We start from the raw sequence: 27,765 nt of genomic DNA on the forward strand, positions 1-27,765 counted from the left end.
CAGTTTTTCAGTCCTTGTTTTATGTGTGTTTTTAAAATTCATGAAGGGTCAAAATAAAACATTCAAGACTGAACCACACGTTTAAAGGGTGAAAGAACTGCCTTTGTCGCAAAAGGGGAACTGTTTCCCTCAGGGTCTCTATATTGGTTTTTAAAACACGGCTAGTACATCCGAGCCCCGTAGGCCAACCAATGATAATGATAACGGGGGTGTTACTTGCAGCTTTGTGTTTTGAATAACCTGAGTAACATTACTACAGACATACTGGCACTTACTAAATTTAAATGGAACTTGAATTGATAAACAAATTTTTGGTAAAAGTCAAAATACTTTTTAAGACCCCTTTTTTCAAACACAACCAGCTTACAATATTTTAAATTGGGAAAAAATGCAATATGGTTGGGATCCCAAAGGGAAATGTTAACACACACAAAAAAAACACAATATGTACTACAAAAAAAAGTTAAAAACCAGTAAAAGCCTTTAAAAAATAATTTGAAGTAAAATTTATCAACCTTTTAAACAATACATTTCCATGTAACTTTTGCCTGGGGTTTACCAAAAATGGTTTATATATATATATATATATATTTTTTCCCGCCGTAGGAGGCAGGTTGATTACAGCACCGGGGAAACCACTCGCCCCCGGGAATGGGGGTATTAACTTTCTCCCTCTTCCTCATAAAAAAAAAGACATCCTGCACCAAGGCCTGGATTGACGCGGATTCCGCTCCTCCCCATCTTGCCCTGCTTCCCCCATCCTCCCTTGCAGCCCTTTCCCCCACATTCCTCCACTTCCCCCCCCCAAAAAAATGGCCCGCGGGGATTTTGGTGTCTTTGAACTTTTGGTTTATTTTTTGACCTGTTTTTGTGTGCAAAAGGGGGCAAAAAACCCCTAACCCTTTACTGCCTTGGTCCTTTAAAGGGGGGCGAAAGCCGGCGGATACAGAAAATCCCGGAATAGGAGGGACGGACCGAACCGTGTGCGGGGAATCAGGCTCGGGCCCCCCGCAGCGCCCCACCAAACCGGGAGCTGGAGGCCCCCGGGGGGGTTAGGGGAAACCCCAGGGCGGACAACCCGGGGACCGCCTCCCCAGGGTACCAAAGGGCCCGGGGGGGCGTGGATGCCTCCCCTTTTTAAAAGGGGGGGCCACCGGAGAGGGGGGGCCCCAGTGGGCGCCCCATTTTGGGCCCATATGAAGGGACCCCCCGGGGGGCTAATTTGGACCCCCCCTGAGGGGGGTTTTTAAAACCCCCTCCCCCCAAATATTGGCCCCGGCTTGGGCCCAGGCCAGCAGGCCCAATGGCGGAACTGGTTTTTGCCCCAAAAAGCCCCCCAGGCGTTGGGTTTCTGGGGAAAAGAGGGGCCCCGGGGCTAGGCCAGGGGCCCCCGGGGCGGAAGTGGTGGCGGGGCCAGGCCTGGCTCAATGCCCAGTTCCCCACAGGCCCGGGGCCCCCATAGAAATGTCGGGCCCCCCGGCCCCAAAGGCTAGTTGGCGGTCCTCATTTGGGGGGTGAAAACCTGCTCGGGGAACGGAGGGGCGGGGCCCCCCCCCGGCAAGGCGAGCCCAGCAAAAGGGGGGTCCCGGGCTGTTTCTGGGGGGTCCGCTCCCAAATCCCCCATCACACCCCCCGGGCCTGGGGACTGAGCGGGACATCCGGAGGTATTGTCCCCCGCCGACCCGGCGAGTCGAATTTGGGGAGTGGTGTTCAAATGGGCCGCCGGGGTGGCTTTGTTTGATTCCGGCAAATTTAATTTTCTCGCCGTTTTCTTCCAAACAGGGAAAAGCAGCATTTTGGTTACCTTTTTGGCATGGGGGACGGTCATGTTCCTTCACTGCTATCTTACCGGGAAGGGGGAACCAACAAATGCCGTTGTTACCTACCCCCCAGGATCCTGGGACAAGACTGGTCAAAAGTCAGCGGTAACCCATTCCGCCCCGGGCCTCTTGGATCTTGCGGGGAAAAGGCACCCCCCCCGGGGCCTCCCGCCGTGAAAAAGGGCGGCCCTGGGCGCTGGTGTCGGGGGGGCCTTTTCCTTCGGACCTTGCCCCCGGGAAGTTTCCCCGGGGAAAAGGGGGCACCCGGGGGAAACCCTCCCCCCAGCCCCAAAGCCCCTTCCGGCCGGGCCCATCAATTTGGTCCACGCCGGCCCCCTTTTAAGGGGGAGCAGGGAAATGACCCCCCGCGTTTTTGCCGGAATGCATTGTTCTGCCTAACAGCTCGCAGCGGACGGACCCACACCGGGCCCTTTTTTTCCTTGAGAATGATCTGTTGTCCCGGGTGGCACCGAGGCCGGGAAGTTGTTCTAATTCGCTCCTTCCGGCGGGAGTTTGGGGGGGCCTCTCACCCCCCAGGCCCCCAAAAAAACACTGGAAGGATTAAGCCCGCTTTACGGCCGGGATCAAGGGGAGGTCCGGTTCGTCAATCCGCCCGGGCGGGCCCGAATTTCCCCTAGGGGGGCCCGTGTCTCTGCCCCTACCCCCCGGGACATCCCCTTTGAAAGGATGGGGGTTTTTGGGGGGGGCCCTGGGCCCCCCCCCGAAAGTATACCCCTATCATGGTGGATTCCACCCGGTACCCAGGGCTTTTCCCCCCCCCCCAATAAAAAACCCCGAGGGGAACGGGTTAACTTTTTCGGTGGACCCCAAAGGAGGTCCTGGCCCAAAGGCGCCCCCGGGATCCGTTCGGAGGTGGAAATTCCCAGATAAACACCGGCGTCAGTCTATCCCCCCAAAACTGGCCGGGTTTGAAAAACAGGGGGCAAGGATGTCCCAAGGTAGTCAGCGCGGCGGGAACGGGGACCAGCTCCTCCGCCGTTTTTCCCCCGGGAAGGGTACCCAGGCCTCTGGGGTTTTCCTTTGAATTACTATATGGGGACAACCCCGGGAATCCCCACATCCTAAAAAAGGCTGGGGGCCGGCTCTTCCCTCCTCTTTTTTGGAGGGGGCGCAACGCGGCCCCCACCCAAAATCAGCCCCCCCTAAAAAACACGGGCTGGCGCCCAAACAGCGAGGCCGGTTACAAAGCCCCTCCGTCCCGGGGGTTCCGCCCGGGACCGGTTTGGCTTTTTCCCACCTACGGCTGTGCCCTGGGAAGGGGGGGGCCCCCGGTTAAGGAGAAAAGGCCTATTGGTAAAACAGCCCCTGGTGGCCCTGGGAGGTCTAAAGTCAACCTGTTAAACCCTGGGGGGATAGAGGGGCCCCCAGCTCCTGGGGCTCTCCCGGGGCAAACTGCCCTTAACCCCCGGGGAAAAGGGGGCCCCAAGCAGCGGCAGGGGTTGGGCCCAAACCTCAGCCATCCCCTGGGCGGCCCCCCCCACCGGGTGATTGACCATTAGTCCGGGCCCGGGGAACGTCCGGAGGCCCCCCCACTGGGAGGCAAAAGCCGAGAGGGGCTGGGGGGCTATGTTGGCTGGAAAATTAAGAGAGCCATAGTCCCCGGTCCAGCCCTATTGTCCGCGCCCAAGCCAGACGGTCTGGAGGTTCTGTAATGACTTTAGACGCTGAAACAGATCTCCAAAATTACCCCCCCAACCCCCCATTGGGCCCCGGCGCTGGGTGGGGGGATTCGACTTCCGAAACAAAGGGTTTGGGGAAATTTTCGGATCCGCCAAGGGGGAAAAGGGTTTTGATGCGGGGACTGGCAGTACAAATCCCCCCATTTTTGGGCCGGGGGCCCGCACCTCCGCCCCGGTAGATAGAGGGAAAACCCCCCAGTCCTATAGGCCCCACCTGGATACGTTTTCATCTATTCCGGGACCTGGGAGGGCATTCTGCAGGTGCAGCTGTCCTCAACACTCAAAAACCCCCCGCAAAACCCCCCGGGAAATGTTTTTGGTTAAAGGAAAATAAGGCTACCTGGGGGACGGGGCAGGCGACAGAGCTCCCAAAATTAAGACATCTTAGAATCCCCCGGTCCCAAAAAAAGGTGGGGTTTTTTGGGGGGGGGGGTTTACCGCCGGGTTTTTTCCCCCCTTTTTCCAAAAGCAAAACCCTTTTGACCTGAAAAGGGCCCCATTTTGGGGTGGACCGACAAAAACAGAACAGTTGTGACCAAAAAGGCCCTAACCCGGGGACCCGTGTTGGCGATTTTGGGCTCCCGTTTTCCGACGGGGCCCGGACACAGGCCTGGGTGCCCTGCTGAAAAGCTGGGGTGTCGGACCCTGTGATGTATTGCGGGGAAATGATGGACGGGGGGACCCCCCGGGGGGGCAGGGAGGGGGGCCGGCCCTTAAGTGGGCCCACCTCGGTTTCCTGCCAATCGCTCCGTGACTGATCCGCTGCACTTGGGGGATGTCCCCACCAAAGATGAATCCGCGGGGCCCAGGGGTTCCCGGGCTTGCCGATAAGTTCACTGCATTATCGGGGGGCACCTTTCAGGCCAATGCCATGCCCCCCCTCGTATTACCTTGGTTTTCCGCCCACCTGGTCCTGGGCGGGGGGGGCGGGGCCCTCCCCGCGGTGGGGGGCGGGATTATTGCAGCACCTGGGGGAACCCCCGCCAGGGGAAAGGTGGGTATAACTTTCTCCCCCCTGCTTCCTCATAGAAAAAAAACCTTCCTGCACCAAAGGGCCTGGATTTACCGAGGCGATACTTCGCCCTTCCCCCCCCGCCTGGGCCAATTCCCCTTTCCCATCCTCCCTTGGGGCCTTCCCCCATTCCCCTTTCCCCCCCCCCAAAAAAACGCCCGGGAGTGGGGCATATGAACGTTTGGTTTATAATTTTTTCCTGTTTTTTTTTGTTAAAAATTTCCGGGGAAAAACCCCCAAACCCCTTTTCACTTCTCTGGTCCTTTTAAATATATATATATATATATATATATATATATATTATATATATATATATATATATATATATATATATATATATATATATATATATATATATATATATAAATTTTATATATATTTCTATTCCCGAGCAACTCTTTTATTACAGTTTTTAAAAAAAAACACATAAACTTTATCAAAACAAAATTTAAAAAAGTTTAAAAAAACATGAACTAAACTACATGAAAAAAACTGACATTGGCAATAGACAACCCGACCTGAAGTTTAAAAATAAACCCAAATTTAAAAAAAAGCACAGAATGAAACGGGTTTTAAAATCTGATTTAAATTTATGAAAAAAAATCACTAATTTTAAAAAAACATTAATATATATTGAAAAACTGTTTAAAATAGATTGAAAACAAACTGAAATTAAAAAGAAACTGCACTCAACGATGGAGAAAGTACAAACTAAAACCGGGGATGTTTTGTAATACACCCGTGGTAAAGTCTTAAAATGACTGCATAACTTCCCCAACAATACAAAACAGAAATTGTTATAATGATAATGGGGAAAAACAAAAAATTTTAAAAAACCGTTTTTTAATAACCGGCAATACACTCAACCACTTTATTCTATTTTCTTCCCTCTGTATAATATCCCCCAAACAACGGGTCTTCCAAATACAATTTTATAGTTTTCTGTCTTTTCCGAAGAAAGCGTTCTTATTTGATTAAAAAACAATTCTGAAAACAGTATTTTTGGTGAAAACCGTTTTAAAACCTTTTAAATCCTACAATTTTTTTCAGTGCTCTTGTTTCCACTACTGGCACCTGTCCCATTGTGATTTGACCCCCCCTTTTTAAATTTTGAAGAAATAGAAACGCATTTGATTGTTTGGGGGAAAGCGAACAAACTGATTTCAAACTGTCGGGGAAACCCAAAATTTTTATCTGGTGGCTTATTTTGTCCTTTGATTAGCAGGAAAATGCATCATATTCTTATAACCACCACTTTTGGGCACTAGAAGGATGAAAAACGTGCCTTGTCTTTGTACAGGGGCTCTGTTGCATTGTGGGTTTGGTGTTTGGTCACACTGTGTTTGCTGGTTGTACTGCAGTTACACTCCAAGATTTCCCATCTGACGCTCCCTCATATGTCACATAGTCTACTGGAAGAAAGAGTTGCTTTTCTGTAATCTTTTTGTGTTTCCTACTGAGTTTGATTCAACTTGGCAATCATCTTACTGTCTGTTATTGGTAATACCCCTTGAAAGTGAAAGGGTCTCTTCAGTCTTTTTGTTAACGTACATCCTGTACACAGTAAGGTTGGTACTAAAGAGCAAAAGTCCAAGCAGACATTTAGTGAAAGCAAAAGAACTGAACTAATGCTGGAGTTGGGTTATAAAGGATGAAGGACTTTACCGTTCATAAGCTGCTTCCTTGGTCCATAACTGATGCACAGGTAGAGTTATAGTCATTTTTCTCACTGACCATCGTGGTAATGAATTAAGATTCAGATGTCTCTGGGCTGTGAATATGTCTTGATCAGTGACATCGACTTTGCATGCAGTCTTCTCTGTTGAAGATTCAGAGGCAGCATTCCAATGGAAGGCCAATTTAGCAATCTTATGAAACCTGAACTGGCATTTGAGACAATGTGTCTGGTAAGTCGTAAAATATATCAAAAGGTGACGCACATTCCACTTAAACTAAAAAGTGTACAATTGTTCTCAGGTAGCAGTAATCAGTTCAGTACATAGTAAGTCAAGGGAACAGCAAATGGCTACTCCATACTAGTTTGAAGGGAGGTTTTGAACAGAATGTGGTCTCTTCAGTCCAAGTGCAATAGAAACTCCCAGTGGCTCAGGGCCTCTACCAACACTCCTCTTGCTACTTTGAGAGTCCCATTGTTTCAGATTTATTTATAGTGGATGCAGAAAATAGTCAGACATCCTCAGTTTCTGCACACTGTAGCCTACACTCAACAACCCAAAGTGAAAACATACTTGCAGAAAAGTTTGAAAATGTATTGAAACGAAAAATATTTTGCTTATGTACTTTCAAACACCCAATTCAGTACTTTGTGGAAGTATCTTCAGCAACAATTACAGCTTTGAGTCTCCATGAGTGAATCTCTATCAATGCTTTTGCACACCTGGATTTGGGGAGTGTATCCCATTCTTCCTGGAAGATCCTCATTAAGCCTCATTAGGTTGAATGGACAAGCATCTGGAAACTGCCATCTTCCGGTATCTCCCCACAGATGTTATATGGGGTTGAAGTTTGGGCTTTTGCTGGGCCACTCAATGACATTCAGACTTGTCCCAAATTCATTCTCCAGTGTTGTCTGGGCTGTGGCTCCAGGTCATTGGCATGCTTGAAGGTGAACTGTCACTCCAGCTTGAGGTCACGTGCACTCTGGAGAAGGTTTTCTTTAAGGATCTCTCTGTATTTGTCTGCATTCATTCTTCCCTTTATTCTGACCAGGCTTCCTGTCTCTGACACTGAGAACCATATCTACAGCATGTTGTTGCCACTGTCAAACTTCACCATAGGTATGCTATTAGACTAAGATGACCAGTGTGAAGTGTTTGGCAGACATGTGAAATGAACTTGAACTATTTGGCAAACTCAAGCAGGAGTAAACCACTGTCCAGAAACACCTGATTGATGGAGTGCTGTTGAGATGTTTGTCCTTCTAACAGGTTCTACCTATCTCAGCACAGGACTTCTAAAGATCTGTTAAGAGTGAATGTTGTGTTGATGGTCATCTCCCTGACTTTTCATGCCTGGTTACTCAGTTTGTGTTCTGGCTCAGCAGGATACAAATTACTTATTTTTCGGACAAACCAGGAGATGCATGCAAAAGGCATAACAAAAAAATAAAATTTAAATGAAATGACCAAAATGCAGACACAGAGAGGCAAAAATCAAAATGGACAGAAAAGTCAAAACCAGGCAAGGCACGAAAATCAATTAGCAGGAAGAGAGTTTTGTTCAATTATTCATCTGCAGATCAGATAAAGCTTGGTACAAATGAACACATTTTATTTTGTCGTGCTAATTAATCTCAGTGTCACAACCCCCAAAGACCACGTCCGTGGAAACCTAATACAGAAAAAGCAATAAGATCTAAAAACTCAGCCCTGACCATAAAAGTTTGGCTGGACAGTCAACTCAGAGAAGAGTCCTGGAGGTTCCAAACTTCTTCTGTTTCACAGTTTTGAAGTCTCTGCACACCAAGGATCACTTAAAGTTTCATCAGTGGCTTTATCCCTCTGATATATAACTTACCACAATTTGATTTTTGTCCTGTCATGTAAATTGAATTGTTACACCTTAAATAGGCATCAATTCAATTTCCCCAAGTGGACTCCAATCAACATCTAGAAACATCTCAAGGAGATTTAAAGCAAACAGGCCCAGTACCACAATTTGGAGAGCCACAGCAAATGGTCTGAATATTTATATAAATGAGAGATTTCAGTTATTGATTTTTTTTTATGAATTTGCAGTTCTATCTGAAAACATGTTTTAACTTTGTCATTACGGTTTATTGAGTGTAGATGGTTGTCAAAAATAGCAAATGTATCTATTTTAAAGAGAATCTACAAAATATAAGAAGTGTACATGGTGAGAAATATATAAGCTGCTGTGCTGCATGGTGAAACACAGTTAAGCGACGCGTCTGTCGAGGATTGCTTGTATGTTGCCGGGCAAATTCAAGTTCACAGCCTCATGGCATAACGCATTGTCAACCAATGATTGATGTGGGAGAGCATACTAACCTCGACCCTGACCTGGCCCCTGTCACTGCTTGTTTGCTGTGTCTGCGTGTATTGAAGTGGTTGTTCCTGTTTGAATAAATATGCTGAAAGTTCCTGTTATGATTGGAATAAAGTTGGTGATTTTGAAGCATTTGGATACAGCATCTCTCTCTCAAGTGTACGACCGTGACTCACATGGTACCATAAGTGGGGTCTTGCACCAATGGATCCTCAACAGTCATACGATGTTCCTCTCCAGCCAGAGCTGGATGAGGCTACTGTAGGCACTCCTGCCCTTGCCTGTCCCAGAGATGTGCTGGTGAAGATGTCTCCCTCATACATCCCAGAGTGCTTCCTATTCTGTTTGGAATGCATAACAATGCTGATGTGCTGGGACAAGGGAGACTGGACATCAATTATGACCTCTGTTATGACCAGGGAGGCCATACAGGTCATGCTTAATCTTTCTCCTGAGAGACTTGTGATTTTGACTTCCTGAAGCAACGGATCCTCCTCCATATGGCTATGAGCCCCTTGGCCAAGGGACATCAGTTTTAGCTGTGGCGAATCGATTCTGATAAGCCCTATATAGGGACAGGCCCAGGGTTTGGTAGACCTGATTCAAAGCTGGTTTTGTGTTGACACCTTTGAATGCATTGAAGAAAGCTTGCTATAGACACAGTCTTGTCAGGATAAATGAGGTCCTTTGTGATGAGATGCATTGGAATGATGTCCACTTGCTGCTAGACTTTGCCACAGATTGAAGTGCACCTAAGCCACCCCGAAGCACCATCACGTCTACTCTAGATGGTAAATCGCTGATGCTATGGGTCTAAGCCTCCACCTCCAACTTGTCTTTGCCTCTCTTCAGAACAATATATGTTGCCACTCCTTCCTCGGCCCCTCCTCTTCAATCCCAGGCTCCAAAGTTGGTGATGCCACTGCTTGGGCAAAGATTGATGACGAGGCAGACGGTACTATTATGTAGGAACTCCACAGCTGGGATTAAGTGCAGGTGCTTTTGTTGTGACCAACCAGAACATCTTGCTTGGGACTGCTGCCTCTTTCTATCACCGTCCATGGACATTGGTCTGGCCCAGGTAATTATTTATATATATATATTTATATATTTATATATATATATATATATATATATATATATATATATATATATATATATATATATATATATATGTATGTTGTGCAGGAAACCAGGCGCGGCCCAAACCCCCAACACGAACACACCAAGACTCCAACTGGGCACTGATATCCAAGGCCACTGCCATCTAGTGTGCAGGGGCAGTTAAAACCTTCAAGTGACATCTTCATTCAGTGGGCTGTCTGTGCAATCCCCTTTGGTCCTACCTTCCTGGTCCTGATTCCTTCCTCCTTCCCAGCCAGGTTGCCTATCTGCTTGTTAGGAGCCTCCTGTCTGAAACAGGAACCATCCCTTCTTCGGGCCATGTAGCATTTACTATATATATATATATATATATATATATATATATATATATATATATATATATATATATATATATATATATATATATATATATATATATATATATATATATATATATATATATATATATATATATATATATATATATATATATATATATATATATATATATATATATATATATATATATATGGTGGAAATTATTCAACAAAGAAAAGAAACTTCACAAAGATAAAGTTTTGGGGACTGTCCCATATATTGTCTTCTTGGACAAAAGAATGCAAAAGTGATTAAAAGTACTAGTAATTCAGTATCAGTTGACAAAAAGGATATGATAAGATGGCGTTTTTATAGAGGATGCATTATGGGAACAGGAACTGGTTGGCAGGAAGAGACGTCATTGTGGAAGAGCTGGAAGTGTCCATGGTGACAGGCAGAAGTGATGAAAAATGGAGTCACCGGAAGTGACGTTATGGCAACCATTTTGAAACCCGGAAATCGCGGCTATTATCATTCTTTGGTTTTATGTTGGAAGAAAAGGTTCAGGTAAGTACCAAGTGACAATCCTTCATCTCGTGATATTTCACTCACCTTTGGGCTTTCGGACTGCCTCCTAATCGCATGTTTGTGACGATATATATATATATATATATATATATATATATATATATATATAATATATATATATATATATATATACACTGCTCACAAAAATTAAAGGAACACTTTAAAGAAACACATTAGATACATCAGATCTCAATATGAAGTTGGATATCTATACAAATAACGACAGGGCAATGTCTTAGGAACAAAAGGATGCCAAGTCTTTTAATGGAAATAAAAGTTTTCTGCCTACAGAGGGCTCAATTGTGTAGACACCCTAAAATCAGAGTGAAATGAAGATGTGGCAGGCTAGTCCATTTTTTAAAAAACTTAATTTCTGATACTCAAAATGCTTTTCAGTATCTTGTGTGGCCCCACGAGCTTGTATGCATGCTTGACAACGTCGGGCATGCTCCTAATGAGACGACGGATGGTATCTTGTGGCATTTCCTCCCAGATCTGTATGAGGGCATCCCTGAGCTGTTGTACAGTCTGAGGAGCAACCTGGTGGTGCCTAATGGACCGAAACATAATGTCCCACAGATGTTCTATTGGGTTTAAGTCAGGGATCGTGAAGGCCATTCAATTGTTTCAATTCCTTCATCCTCCAGGTACTGCCTGCATACTCTTGCCACATGAGGCCGGGCATTGTCGTGCATTAGAGGAAACCAGGACCTACTGCACCAGCGTAGGGTCTGACAATGGGTCCAAGGATTTCATCCTGATACCTAATGGCAGTCAAGATGCCGTTGTCTAGCCTGTAGAGGTCTGTGAGTGGATATGCCTCCAAGATCATTACTGACCCACCACCAAACCAGTCATGCTAAACGATGTTACAGGCAGCATAATATTCTCCACGGCTTCTCCTGACCCTTTCACGTCTTTCACATATACTCAGGGTGAACCTGCTCTCATCTGTGAAAAGCACAGGACGCCAGTGGTGTACCTGCCAATTCTGGTATTCTATGGCAAATGCCAATTGAGCTCCCCGGTGCTGTGCAGTGAGCACAGGGCGCAGTAGACATTTGGGCCCTCAGGCAACCCTCATGAAGTCTGTTTCTGATTGTTTGGTCAGAGACATTCACACCAGTGGCCTGCTGGAGGTCATTTTGTAGGGCTCTGGCAGTGCTCATCCTGTTCCTCCTTGCCCAAAGGAGCAGATACTGGTCCTGCTGATGGGTTATGGACCTTCTATGGCCCTCTCCAGCTCTCCTAGAGTAACTGCTTGTCTCCTAGAATCTCCTCCATGCCCTTGAGACTGTGCAGGAGACACAGCAAACCTTCTGGCAATGACACGTATTGATGTGCCATCCTGGAGAAGTTGGACTACCTGTGCAACCTCTGTAGGGTCCAGGTATCGCCTCATGCTACCAGTAGTGACACTGACTGTAGCCAAATGCAAAACTAGTGAAGAAACAGTCAGAAAAGATGAGGAGGGAAAAATGTCAGTGGCCTCCACCTGTTAAACCATTCCTGTTTTGGGGTCATCTCATTGTTGCCCCTCTAGTGCATCTGTTGTTAATTTCATTAACACCACAGCAGCTGAAACTGATTAACAACCCCCTCTGCTACTTAACTGACCAGATTAATATCCCATAAGTTTCATTGACTTTATGCTATACTCTGATAAAAAGTGTTCCTTTAATTCGTTTCAGCAGTATATATATATATATATATATATATATATATATATATATATATATATATATGTCCATCCCTGTCTTGCACATCAAAACATGAGGCTGAGTCTCAGTATATAGATATACTGTATATATATTATATTTTTTATTACTGTATAAAAAAGTATTATTTCAAATTTGCATAATTTAAAGGATCTATTGGGGAACTGTAAGTAAATTCCTCATTTGTCTTGAGCCACTCTGACTGGACAAAGACATTCCTAAGCTTATATAGTGTTGCAGGTGGCTGGGGGCTATGCCCAGCCGGGATGCCTGGAAGGACCAGGAGAAGGACTACACCTCCTCTGGATCACAAGAGGGTAGCCCTTCCTGGTTGATTTTGGGGCCTGGTTGAACGGAGCATGGGAGCTCAACACTATAGGGGCCCATGGCCACCGCCAGGGGGCACCCAGATGCCTGTGAAGCCTTGGAGTGCTCCCGGGTGTTCATGCAACAATTCCACCACACCAGGATGTGCCGCAGGAAGCTCGTCAGGAGGCACCAGGAGGCACACTTCCGGGTGGACTTAAAAGAGGCTGCCTCCCTCCATTCGTCAGCTGCAGTCGGGAGGAAGAAGACAGAGCTTGGCGGAGAGGAGTGGTGGTGGGTGACTGTGCAAGGGTACTGTTTGCTGTGGACTTTATATATAAATAAATGTGTGCTTTGTGTAAACATCAGTGTGAGCCTGTGTGTGTCTGGGGCCTTTTACATCTATCTATCTATCTATCTATCTATCTATCTATCTATCTATCTATCTATCTATCTATCTATCTATCTATCTATCTATCTATCTATCTATCTATCTATCTATCTATCTATCTATCTATCTATCTATCTATCTATCCAGTTATTCCAACTGCCCTCACGGTCCTCATCATATTTTCAATGTGCATCTTGGCCTCTTCAGTACCAGACCCATAGGACAAATCCAGACTAAAATGTTTTCAACCCGTTCCACCATGCTGTCCAATATGATGCCAGCTTTCCCTTTGCTACTGTTCGGCAAAACTTCAGTCCGTGACATCCGCAGCCCCCTTTCTTCTTCTATAGGTGTACCCCTGCCACCCAAATTTTATTCTACACCTGACTCTAAATTTCCCAATCCTTTACCAATTTGCCCAGTTCCCATTTTGCCAAAGCACATCATAATGTCTGCACCCCCAGTACTGTAATCTTCCAAAACGTGCACTTCCTTCTGCCCTTAACATATCCCTAGCATGACTCCAAATCTTATTCTACCTCTGCTAATCGAGTGCCCATTCCTTGGCCATTTCTTCTTTTTTCCACACATTAGTTTTTCATTTAGCCCACCCACAGAGCCATTCCCACCCTAGTTTTATTCTACACTTGCTGCCAGTCTACCCAGTCCTATGGAGGTTTGCCAGTCTCATCTCACCTTGGCACAATTTCACACTGTAAGGTCCACAGCCCCCCACATCCTAACACATCATTCACCCCCACCCTGTCTTGTACTACACCCACAGGACACGTCCAAGCTAAATCTTATTCTGTCTTTAAGATCAGGATGTCTGCATTTCCTTGAATATTAATTTTGCCCTCCTTTCCTTCAGGCCTGAAATAATTCTCATGTGCTTTCTGATTGTCTAGATCCGTGTTTTCCAACTTTTTTTTCTTAGGTGGACCACTTTTTGTAACCAATAAGATCCCAAGGCACCCCACAATTTTGCTAACCACATACACACTCATTCTGATACTTGTGCTCAACTGTCCGAAAGGGTGCAAGTAAAAAAGCAGCTCCGAGATCAGCATTCACAGCACTTAGTGAGCACATTGGTGGCACCTCCCAGTTACTTTGTCCCTTTGCCCGGCCGTCTCTGCCTCAGAATCAGTTCATATGCCCACTATCCACTGGTCCTGGGAGACTCGCTGGCGACCCACACCCAAGCAGCATAGTGATAGTAGAGATGCTTTACGCCAGCTTCTCCAGGTAGTCCTGTCCTCCTCAGACAGGTCTTGGCCACCTGAGGATGTTGTCCCTCTCAGGTTCAGACCCCGGTGCGTTACACTATTATTTCGATGGCACACCTGGATAGCTGTCATGGCACACCATTGTGCTGCGATACAGTGGTTGACAAACACTGCTTGAGATGACTGGGGCAACTTTCATGCAGCTTTCATTGTTCATGAAGATGTTTTCGGTCTTGTACGTTTGTCATTTTCCACAGCAATTCAATACTTTGAAACAGAAAGCAGGGGAAACAAAAGAAGACATCACTTACTCCGCATCCCATTAATCAACTCCAATTATTATAACAAGAGCTGGAAAATGTCAGTGTGTACGCTCTTTTGGCCTTTGCAGCTTGAATACTTCGTTTCTTTTCCCTTTCATCAAAACCCCTGGAGTTTTTATTATTTTCTGCCCTCCCAGGCCATGTGACTACAGCATTAGACCTATAATATTAAATTATTTTAAAGTGAATCCTGGCAGGGATGTCTCATGAGTCAAATGGCTTCCAGCCCCTGATAAGACATTGAACTTGAGGTAGGTTACCTTGACCAATGTTGAGATATTCGTTCTTTGTATTTCAGCTTATTTGTGCCCAGTGAATGTTAAATACGTATTGTGCACCAATATAAAAAGAACCTGAGAGGTTCAAGTGCCGTTCCTGGTCACTTTTACACCACAAAACTATTGATTCTCAATTACATAAATATTAAAAATGAGATTTCTTTATGTTATCTGAGGTCCACTTCCAGATTATGACATAACCATGGAGCAGTCACAGGCACTGCCACTGTTGGACTCGAAGCAAAATTGATCATCGTCTCTGCATTGTTTGGACCAATCCACCCAAAACTGGGCCTGCTTGTCCTGAGGTTGCTTTCCACTATTTTTTACAAGGTGATTTACTTTATGACCTTTTTTGCTTAATCAATCAGACAGGAAATCAATGTGAATGGAAGGATACTTGTCCTGTCTCCGCTTTGTAAAGCTGATTTGATTTTACCAAAACAGTTCCTTAGAGCTGTCTGCATCACTCCAAACGTTTTCAAATGAATTTGATACAAAATGAGATTAAATCGAAGCTACTTATAAACTTTTTAGTAGCACCCCATTACGACAAAATATTTGACTACATTCAACTTTAACTTCGAGGCTTGCTTCAAATGCGCCCGTCACGTGATTTTGAGCACGCTAGTGTAATGACGTCATTGATATCCGCGCAGTCAGCAGTCGATTTGGTCAGTAACTAGTCTGCTGAAGTGCTTTGGCTCAAAGCGTAAAAGCGGTTGTCTGTGCTATATTGATAAAATACGCTAACCCGAGTTCAAATCCTAGTTGGGGCTCGCATATGTTGAAATAAGGATTTTGTATAAAACAGTTAAGTAGTACTTGTTTGAAAGTTAACAAATATATTTTGGAGACATTATGAACGATTTACATGGGGCACCTTTTTCCTCGGTGTGGAATTGTGTCCACCAAGAATCTGTAACAAATCGATGAGCATATTTTGCGTAAGGTAGCACGTATTGTAACAATCCAGAATCTATTCTACCCCATGTCGATCATATCACAGAGGCTAAGAAATGCTTCACTAAAGCCGACGTGGTCATTACACCAGTATATGCGCAAGACATTCCTCATTAAACGTTTTACTATTCAGTGATTCCCAGATCTGTTGCTGATTTGTATTATTGATTTCCAAAAGCAATGTGAGTAAAAGCGTGTTCTGCATAACTAATCACAACTGTCTTTAAAACAGAATCAGCGCCATCAACAGTGTCTTCTGCAATTTTAGGAAAGCCTCGGGATTTCTGCGTTAATGAGACAAAAAAGTTGTAAAGAAACTTTGCAAATTCATCCAAAGGTGAACGTAAAGATCACTCAAGTACTGAGAAGAAGGAGCAGCTGGATAAGCACATCTGGAGCCAAACTTTCAAAAAAGCACCTGACTTTGTCATGAACATTCCTTTAGTTGTGAATTCATCTTATCAAAGGCTGCGCTGGGGGGGTAAATAAGTAATCTTCCGAAGTGCAGCACAACAGAGTAAATAATTGATGTAAATAGAATTACTGAAAGACTAAGTTTTTGCCGTTTCTGTATTCTTAAACCATCTTCCAGTTACACAATCCCCCGCAGTCAATGTCACATTCAATGTTCTCTGCTCCTTAACCTGTCTTGTTACCCAAAGCATCAACACTCAGTTTCATTCAAGGCTTTACCGTCCTTCCTTTCATAGACATAAAATAAAACACATTTCCTCTACATGTCCAATAATAATAGTAAACTTGCAGGAACGAGAAAAGCACAAGATGGGAATATTTATGACAAGAGCCTGGACATCAGGATGAGAATGTGCCTTGTCACCCATTACGTGAGCTCGTCTGCCATCCCTCGGTTACACTGGCACACGTTACACTCTGGAGCAAATGCAATGGAGAATATCAATCAATCAATCAACATTTATTTATATAGCACATATTCATACAAAAAAATGTAGCTCAAAGTGCTTTACAAAATGAATAGAAAAATAGAAGACACAATAAAAATAAACATAAGTCAACATTAATTAACATAGAATAAGTAAGGTCCGATGGCCAGGGTGGACAGAAAAAAAAAAAAACTCCAAAGGCTGGAGAAAAAAATAAAATCTGTAGGGGTTCCAGACCAGAGACTGCCCAGTCCCTCTGGGCAATCTACCTAACATAAGTCAAACAGTCCTCTTTGTATTTAGGGTTTTCATGGAAGGACCTGATGATGATGGTCACGTAGACTTCTGGCTTTCAGTCCATCAATGTTGGTGCATCATGATGCTTTGAGTAGGTGGTGGTGGCGCAGGCCACCGGAAAAGAAACAGAGAGAGAGTAGGGGTCAGTATGGATTTTGGAGCCACTGTGAATAGTTATTATGAAGAATTGAACATACAGAGTATCAGGATTAAGTTAAAGTGAAGTTATAAAAGGCCATGTTAAAGTAATAACATGTAATAAAGTAATACCGACAATGTACACCTTCAGAAGTGGAATAAATCGACTGTATACGTAGAACATTTCAGATAAACGATGAATTTTGTTAATCATAAACAATGCAACATAACTATTATATGTGTTGTTACTTTTATTTATACTCACCAAACGTTACAGATCTACATGGGAAATGAACACAGGTAATATGTTTATAATCATTCTCACTAAAAGACACTGTCAAAATATATTAATGAGAAAATTGAGACACATTGGCCTTTAGGAAATATAAAAAGTGTGTGCTGTCACTTAGGACAGAATGCATTGTTAACGTGACGCACTCTCTACTGACACGATGTCAAAAAAAGAAACAGCGCAGTCCATGCTAACTCAAATCCTCCTTGATGTTTGACCTAATGATTAATTGTCAATATCAAATCAATAAAATCATTTTAAGAAGATGACAAGTCTGCTATAGTCAGTTTAATCAACGCTACTTTTAAAAAGTTTCCTTATACAGAATATAAAACAGAATCTCAATGATACGGGACTCGAGTAGTAACGAATAATATGTGACACTGAGAAATTATAATTCCTAATAACGGGAACAAGTAAAACTACGACTTCCTAAAACGGACACTGTAAATGTAGGCATTTCAATAAATAATTTAGGAGACTTGTGTGTGCATTTCAATATCGATTTAAGAACTACGTAGGCCACCTGTTGTACTATAAACGGTAGCTCAAGCAGCACTTAACAGTAAATAGTCTAACAGGACAATGACTGACTGAAACGAAGATGCTGCGCCGTAATAATAAGGTTCACACTGTCGTTCTGCATGTTTAGAAGGCGCTGGTTGGCTGAAACTGTTTATAGCGAATTGTCCCAAGTTGGAAGTGCCATATAGCGATCAGACACGAAAAGACACATTTAGGCATAATGGACAGTAGTTTATTTTTCTACAATACAAATTCAGTACGACACCTGGGTCTCCAAACACACAAATATGAAGCTTATTACATTTTACAGTGAAACTCTTTACATACACAATATAATTAGGGCGTGTGCCACCTGCCCGACTACGGTGGCCCAACCTTCCCTCGATAGCTCGATTCGCTCGCTATCCGTCCAAGCTTGTTAAATGGAGGAATAGAAAAAACTTTCACAAGAGGAGGATCAGCGACGAACCTGAGCGACAACACCACTGAGCCACCTAATCCGGATAATTAACGAGCTCTGCACAACTGAACTACTACTACTGTTCTTACTGCGGCGGATGAAATATGTTGTTTGACATATGCACGTTAAAATGGTTTAATTGATACGAGAGTATCATTGTTGTATTCTCCTAATGAAGACGAAAAAATTATATGTATAGATGTATACTATATGACGTACGGTTTTGAACAAAATTAAGTGTTCCATAAAAAGGTTGAACGATTTACCTAATCTTTTCATATATATATAAAGTTAATATATGACAATATATCTTTGACACTATGTATCAGACAAAGGAAATCACAGCAATCCACAAGAACAATAATTAATTCTCAGCAACTACCTGAATTGTAGCTTAACCATATCAACTGAAATGTGTAATGTCAATACGAATTACAAAATATAACTAGAGAGTTAAGTGTCAGATAGACTCTCAAAATTAAGAGGTCAATGCCTTTCAGTGTGCTGAGGCTTTACAAAGATTCAGTAACCAGTGACCATGTCTGCTCGAAGCCCTATCATGATCCAATCTCGGTACTACGCATGTCTGAGGCTTCAGTAGCCCGTCATCATCTCAGTAGTACGCATGTCTGAGGCTTCGGTAGCTCCGTCATCATCTCACTAGTACGCATGTCTGAGGCTTCGGAGACCCGTTCAAAGCCCGTCATGACGCAATCTCAGTACTCTGCAAAGCTTCCACTCATTATTTGTTCAACGAGCTACCGTTTGAAGTAGGCTACATATGGCATCAACAGAGTTAAAAAACTCAACAGAATTCCCATTGAAATGAAAGTTTGTAGATGATCAATACATGTTAAATGATCGTGCCCGATAATACGTTGTGGCAAAAAATAAAATTATAAATTATACATCATACAAACGCCGACTTGTTGAATGCATAATGCTGCAAAGAAGAGCTTTAGCAATACGGGTGACGACACATCTCTCACTATAATACTCTCCTAAATATCCATTCTTCGCCTCATGCAACGTTTTCATGCAACACTGAAGGTATGTCATATAGTATACATCTATATATAATTGTTTTCGTCTTCACTACATACATACATGTATACATTAAAAAACATACATTATATACCATCCTCCTGAAAATAGTAGTGGTGCAGCGGTAGCGTTACCGCTTCATACTAAAGCATACGTGGGTTCGGGTCCCACGTCCACCTCTTGTGAATTATGACCCAAAAGAGTCTGATTTTCTTTTTTTTTTTTTATTAAACAGCAAATTCCAGCGTGGACCGGAAGCGAGCAAGGCGAGAACACTAGTAAGATATATCAAATGGAAACGTGCATCTTGTTTTATGTCTATAACAAAAAAAATATTTGAGTAACGATTTCAACTGTTTTTGTAGTTGTTGATGGCGGGTTTAGCGGTTTAAATTTTTAAATATTAAATTGATAAGGTGGAATGTGTTCTTGCTTTGAGTGTTAATGTGTTAGTAACTGGGATTGCGCCTCTATTACTGGAAGATTGCTTAGGAATGATACAGACTGGACAACTATATGTTTTAGGAAATGTTTTATTATTGCACTGTGCTGTGACTAAAAAACTTTTACTGATCACCTGTACGGACCTTGAAGATGTGTTCACGAGGGAGGGATGCTGTTGTTAAAAGCAAATGTTTTTCAACAGCAGGTCCAGATGTGTTTATCCCGCTGCTTTTTGTTGCCTCAGCACTCAATCTTTAATGCCGACCTTGATATGTGCACTGCTCACATTGGAGTGTCCCGTGTGTGTCTGTGTGCCGGTGACTGATCTGCGCCGTGTCTCTCAGCCTCTCTGATGTGCTCTGGATTGACACCTTTGAATGTTTGGTGCAGCAGAGCAAATTCAACCTGATCTACCACAGTGGGTTTGTTATCACCTTATTCCAGCGTTTCTCAACCTTTAAGTATTTGCGACCAGAGTTTTCATAACAGTTTTAATCGCGCCCCAACATTTTTTGAAATGTAGATGCATATTTGATTATACCTACTTAAGTTTTATCGACATTTATCTAACTCTATACAGTATTTATTGTTCTATTATCAGAATGTAGTTTAAGTTAATTTGTTTTGGTTCCAACAGATGTTTTCTTTTTCACATCTTCGCGCCCCTTTTGTTACTTCGCCCTACAGGTTGAGAACCACTGCCTTATTCAATGGAGGGTTCATGGACGTCAAATGGCAATGAATAGAAATGGATTAATGTAAATACGTGAGCTGCCATCCGCAATTAGACATCGCATTTTGATGGCGATTTTGGTGATTCCCGAACAGATCTCTTATGTGATCCTTCCACAGTATCTCTCAAAATTATTTAGTTCAAATTGGTTATAAAGATTTCAATTCTGATCCTTTTTTATTATTGTTAATTTTGATGAGTCTTTAAGTGGGATCGAACTCGGGCTAGCACTACGTTCAGAATTTGAAAAGCAACCATCTTAGTTAATTGTGCCATTGACGGCGTCATTTCGTTGTAGCTAATTCGTTATTTTCGTGCTCCACAAAATATTGTAAAGTATTAATAAATGAAATATTTCAATACTTGATCGAATAATAACAACTGATTTAAGGATTTCACCTTTTCTTTCTAAAATGTGCTTACCTATATCATGGCAAAGTACAGGGATAAACCATTATTTTCCGTCTACTCCATTTTAATTAAGTCAAACCAAGGAAAACATTTAAGGCTATTAAATGTGATCTCAAGAAAAGATGAGGGTTAATTCTAATACTAATAACAGGAGCGATTATAATGATACAGTGCAAAGGTAAATACTAATTGAAAGAGCCGGGAATCCATGCGTGAGGCGTCTTATTTTAACTCTTGCTATCGTATAGTGCATTCTGCTTGTCGGCGTTAGTTATATATATATATATATATATATATATATATATATATATATATATATATATATATATATATATATATATATATATATATATATATATATATATAGACATCAGACACTAGAAGTTGCTGACGAACCCTTCTCTTCGTTGTCAGTCTGTAGCAGCGAAAAATAAAAGCAATAAGAGTTATAACAGACGTCATTGAAGTGGATCATGAGTTTGTGTAATGTTAATGAAAATGGCCAGGAGGGGTCACTAAAGAGGTGAGTGTCAAATGCTTCGAGGCTTCGATACGATTTCCGACACAATTGCTTCAAACGTTTTGATGCTTCATGAGGCTTCACTCCGCCCATCACTACTTTTTAGTATCACCCCATTACCACAAAATATTTGACTACATTCAACTTTAACTACATTTGTCCAATATTTCATTAGTCTTCCGTGTTAGTCTGCAATGCACAACTCGCCCCCATCTCGTAAGTGAAACTTCTTCAAGACATCACACTTAACATTTAGTTCACTTTATTCTTCACTTACGCAAAGCAAATTGGTTTTAATTACCGAGGGATTTAAAACCCATTGACGGCTGCGTGATCCACAGAAGAACGGTCAGTTTACTACCAGAGATGATCTGACGCGTTGGCATGCTTTAATTTGTGATTCTAATTTAGTTACCTCTTCCCGTAATTCACCTCAGTATTTCATGCGTCTTGATCATTTCAAACGCGATTGGTGTCTGATTGGCGGTCTTTTCTCCGCACGTGTTGCTAACATTAAGACGTCGAACGCCTTCATTCGTGTATATAAAGCCTGCGCTGCGCATTGAACTTTACTGCGTTTTGCTGATTTTTCTCTTTGTTGTTTCAAAATGTGGTGTAAAGACAAGGGTCAGATAGCCGTGGTATTGCTGTTCTTTTTCCTCTGCGATGCATTTGCTCAGCCCCGTTTCAAAGGACGGAAGCAAATCGCAAAACACCAGAAGCCCGCGGTCATGCATTATGTTGAGCCGAGAGCTGGCGCTCCGCAGACCGTAACCGCTCAGTGCACCGACAGTGAGGTGATCGTCACCATCAGTCCGGACTTGTTGGGCATCCAAAGCTGGTGCAGCCTTCTGATCTTTCCATGGGTGGATGTGGTGTGACCAGTCCGGCCGGTGCTCAGCCCTTTGTGATTGAAGCGCCTCTGCAGGGCTGTGGGAGCACCGTGGAGGTGAGTGGCTTCAGTGCTTTCGCCCTTGTCGTTTTCCTAATCTTGTTTCTCGATGATTACTACTGAAAGCTCTTGTATGTGGCTCAGGTCTGGTTTATGTTCGTATGACGTTTTGGCGCACGAGTCGCAATTGATCAGGCTCGCTTTAACGAGATCCTCTTACTTTACGTTTTCCTAGCGGACTGAGTGCTCTTTGGCGTTGGTACAGGATAGGCAAGAAAGGAGAACTGCGCAGTTACAGTACCTGCATTGTGTGCATAGACCCTTTATCGGTGTTGCAGTGCCCACTCGTGACCTGTGTATGTGGGCGTATTAAATATCAGATTCATTTCTTTTGAAGAAGCCATCTAAATTCTGATCAGTCAAGAAGTTGATTTAAAATTAACCAAATTGAGGCTTTTCCATTTCTTCATCCCCAGCATTCCTAAAGCTTTCAGGTGTGAAATCTATAATTTAAACATCCCCCATTTCAATATGCTGTGAGTCTTTAATCAATATGGTGAATAAACTGCTCTGAACTTCAGTACTAAAAATTGGGACGGTGTACTGCTTGAACATTTGCTTAAGTAATGTGTGAATGGCCAGTAGTGTGATCCTTTTTCTTTATCTGTAAAGATCTCCCACCAAAGGGCTGCCTAGAGCTCTTAAAATGATTAGTTTTGTTACTATCCTGAAAGGTTATAAGTTGCACAAAGCAATTGGCTTGTATTGATTTAACAGCACAGTTAGAAACCATTCATATTGAAAAAGTTAGAGTCCAATCTAGATGTTTTTGCTCTTATAGTTTAGCATTGTCAGCTGAATAGCCCTAAACTGGTGTCTCTTTAGATGCAAGGAGCTCTCATAGTGTACACCTTCACCCTTGACTACAATCCTTCTCCAATTGATGGTCTTCCCATTGTAAGAACAAATCCAGCTGTGGTGCAGATTGAATGCCAATACAACAGGTAAGACCAGCATTACAGATGCATCCCAATGGCTGGCTGTAACATAGAATCAATATTACTTGACTTGTATCTTTGATTCAAACAACCTAGAGTATTAAGGCCTGGCTTTGCAAGAACCTGTCTTATTTGTCCCCCAAGTTACAAATGTCCTTTTTTCCCCTCAGGCTACACAATGTAAGCAGCAATGCCTTAAACCCCACTTGGGTTCCATACACCTCCACGATATCTGCTGAGGATATTCTGGGCTTCTCGCTTGTTATAATGAGCAGTAGGTGTACACATTTAAAAATCCTACTTTCCATTTGCACTGATGTGATCTGAACACCTTGTAACATTCCTGTCTGCAGGTGACTGGAGTGGGCCGAGTCCATCCAACACATTCTTCCTAGGAGACCTCATTAACCTTCAAGCATCTGTGGACAGCACTAACCATGAGCCTCTCCGTGTCTTTGTGGACAGCTGTGTGGCCTCCTGGGTCCAATGCATCTGCCCCAGCCTACACCTTCATTGGGAATAATGGGTGGGTGTGAGTAATAGTCTGACTAGATCTTGGTCTGGAAACGCAATGCTATGGTCCCTCTTGTGTATTGCAGGTGTTTCTTGGACAGCCAACTGACAGGCTCCAATTCCCAGTTCGTGTCCCCCAGAGTTGCCCAGTCTGTAATGCAGTTCCAGCTGGATGCCTTCAGGTTTTATGGTCTGACTACTAGTTCAGTAAGTCCCCTCCTCCCATCTCCTTTGGAGGAGTCCCATTGAAGCTCCCAGGTGTGACTGTAGTCTCTTGTGTGTTTACTTTCAGATCTTCATTACCTGCCATCTGAAGGTGACCTTGGTGTCTGCTAATGTTGATCCTTTGAATAAGGATTGTTCATACAACTCTGCACTGAGCCAGTAAGTGACTGACTGGGAGGATGTGGGTGCACCTGTTCAGATGAGGTAGCAGGTTGTGATTGGTGGCTGTGCTTTTCAGGTGGAGCTCAGTGGATGGGGACAATGCTGTCTGTAGCTGCTGTGACACAAGCTGTGCCAACCCCCCTCCCTTCAAGAGGGGCTCTGGTGCCCCTAAACACAGACCCAGGAGAGCAAGTAAGTGACCTCACCAGCAGACTTCTTCAGTGTCCAGCCTGGGATAGACTAACTGTAATTGTATTTTTCAGGTGAAGTGAGTGCACCAGCTGGATGGAAGGAGACCATTTCTGTTGGCCCTCTTTTTCTGGAGCAGGTCTCTCCTTTGTCTTCTGTATCACAGTCCCTGTCTGGCCAGCAAGATGAAGCCTCTGCAGGTAACTTAACTGAACAGCCTAAATGCAAGCCATGTTAAGGACTGCTCTTTAGATTTTTGGTCAATTTACTTTGCCAGATTAAACCACATCATTCCTAATACCTTTGGTTTTCTCATTGCAGGCTCCCAGTTCCAAGATTCCATCCTTGGTGCTGTTGTTGGTGTCCTGGCTGTCTCGTGTGTGGCTGTACTATTGTTTGCCTACAGAAAAAAGAACATTAACACTAAGCAATAAAATTTTAAACCTTGTATCATTGTCTTCAGTTTTTTGTATTTAATTGAGCAATTAGATGGCACCTCATGCATGGTCACTAGATCAAGGGTTGCCTAGGATTATAGATCAAGCTATATATTTGGAGACCTGGAGCAATCTATATAGCTTGATGGCCTAAATGGGCACATTACATTTGCTAACTATTCAAACTCCCTTTTCTATAAAGTGGCATCAACAAATGAGCCCAGTAGTCTAAGCTATTTGAGGGTCCCAGCTACTGCATACCAAATATGAAGGAAGATCAAACCACTTCCGTTGTAATTTCTGAACGGATAGGCACCAGAGTTTAATTGAAATGTGTGATCAAGTCCTAAGGTTCCCACTCTAGTCCTGGGACTCTGAATCCATGCAGCTACACCAGCTGGTTTGTGGTGTGTGGGGGTTTATATATATATATTAAAAAAAATTGGATTGGCTTTTCTGTGTGCAGATCAACCCAGCATCTTTCTTAGAAACATTTTTGTTTAATCGATTTCAGTAGTAAATGACAATTTATATTGGAGTGTACATACTGGACTTTCATTTAAGGGGGTTTGCCTACATTTGGGTCACAGCAGGAAGAGTTGATGCGCTTTAGACATGGGTGGGCCCCCACTTTGCTGCATCATAATGGTTGTTACACAGCAATGGCCGGTCAATTTAATTTTTTTTTTTTGCATATCCTTTTGCATGCATCTGCGATTCAGACATCCCCAGGAATCTCCTGCGTAAGGCCTTGTGTAGAAGTCCTCCGCACCTTGCTCTTGCCATCAGTCTGACTCCGGTTCATCTTTGTCTCTCCACAAGACCTTTTTCCAGAATTCTGCAGGCTCTTTCAAATTCTTTGCCACAAACTAATCTGGCCATCCTGTTTTGTGGTGTTCGTCATGCAGTGTGTCCTCTGTTTCTCTTCATGAAGTCTTCTGCTGATGGCCATCTCTGACGCACACATCGGCCCCCTGAAGACTGTTACTGATCTGTCACAGAGGTGTTTGGGGCTTTTCTTTACCATAGTGAGGAATTTTCTGTCCTCGGCAGTGGAGGTCTTCCTTGGCCTACCAGTCCCTTTGCGATTACTGAGCCCACCAGAGAGTTTTTCCTCTTTAATGACATTCTAGAGAGTTGATTTTGGTCATCCTAAGGTTTTGCAGAGGTCTCTACTTTTTGTTTTTCAGACTCCGATGTATAAAATGATTAAAATATGTTCAGAAATTAAAATATACTAAAGGTAGGGAAAAATATCAGTGATGTGAATGTAATGGCATAGCCGAACACTTAAACAGCCAGTGAAAACTTCAAAATGGGTGAAGCCGTGGACAGTGATGGTCACGTGTACTTTAGAAATCAAATACAAAGAAAACCAGTTCAAATAAAGAAAACACATCTTAAATGTCCTCTTAATTATGTGACAACTGCCAGCCTGGTTACCAGCACACAACATGAACACCAGCATCAAAATGACAAGAAAAGGGAAGGGGGGTCAAAGTCCAAACATTCAAATTCAACAATGCAAAAGGTATTTAAAAAAATAAGTGTGGTACTTTTCCAAGTCAGTTATTTCTTCCAAATAATGGTATATATTATCGCATCAAGTTGTGTTATAAGAGAACCATTGTTTAAACATTTTGAAAACGGTTCTTGCAGCTTACAATAGTTTCCATGGAAATTTGTCTATGTGACAGAAAAAAACACAAAACTGAACAAATATGTAGTGATGGGGGAAAAAAAAGCTTTGAGGCTTTCTATTTGTGCCAGTAGGGTGATTTACCGTCTTAGCTATTATGAATGAAGTGAGAAGTCAAGGAAAATTTACACCATTTATTGGCTAAATTACATCTTGCCTGAAGAAGGGACCTGAGCTACCTCAAAGCTTGCACAATATTGAAATCTTTTTAGTTAGCCAATAAAAGGTGTCATTTTGCTTAACTTCTCAACACTTTCTACTTGTGCCGAAAAAGATTTGAAGCCTCAGCCCCGACTACGAACAGCGACATTTGGTGGTTAAATGAGGACAAAGCAAGCTGTCAAGAGCAGAAGTGGAGCAGGACTCTCCGTTTCAGTCTCAGTTCACCTCTAAAATGTCAGAAAAGTCTGTGCTCATTTTATCCTGCTAAGGTCCTTGTCCATTTATACTATTTAACTTTTGAACGCTGTTTTCCGCTATTTGTCGCCATCCATCTCCAAAGCCCTCCAAATATCTCTCTCCTCACAACCCAGCATTGTTGAATGAGAATGATGCATTTTCTACAGGCTACCAGTTAATTTAGCGCCAACGCTGTCAAGCCGACGAAATGCTGTCAAACCAATGAAGCGCGCTGTGAAGCACCGATGACGTTCAAAGCTTCAAACGTCATGGGTCACGTGACAGCGGTGTTTCGCTACAACCTCCGAGACAGTGAATCGACTCACTACACTCCATTTTACGGGTCATTTTACCAACAACAACAACAACATTTATTTATATAGCACATTTTCATACAAGAAAACTGTAGCTCGAAGTGCTTTACAAAATGAAGAATAGAAAAATAGAAGAAGTATAGAATAAGTCAACATTAATTAACATAGAATAAGTAAAGTCCGATGGCCAGGGTGGACAGAAAAAAAAAACAAAACAAAACTCCAGACGGCTGGAGACAAAAAAATAAAATCTGCAGGGATTCCAGGCCAAGAGACCGCCCAGTCCCCTCTGAGCAATCTACCTAACATAAGTCAAACAGTCCTCTTTGTATTTAGGGTTCTCATGGAAAGACTTGATGATGATGGTCACGTAGACTTCTGGCTTTCAGTCC

General features: G+C 43.2%; 1 pseudogene; it reads left to right on the top strand.

Annotated features, from left to right (window-relative positions):
• Positions 1 to 22,094: 22,094 nt before the first annotated feature.
• LOC120521553 lies at positions 22,095 to 24,974 on the top strand (annotated as a pseudogene).
• Positions 24,975 to 27,765: the final 2,791 nt, after the last annotated feature.

The sequence above is a fragment of the Polypterus senegalus genome, unplaced genomic scaffold, assembly GCF_016835505.1.
Source record: "Polypterus senegalus isolate Bchr_013 unplaced genomic scaffold, ASM1683550v1 scaffold_896, whole genome shotgun sequence".
NCBI lineage: Eukaryota > Metazoa > Chordata > Cladistia > Polypteriformes > Polypteridae > Polypterus > Polypterus senegalus.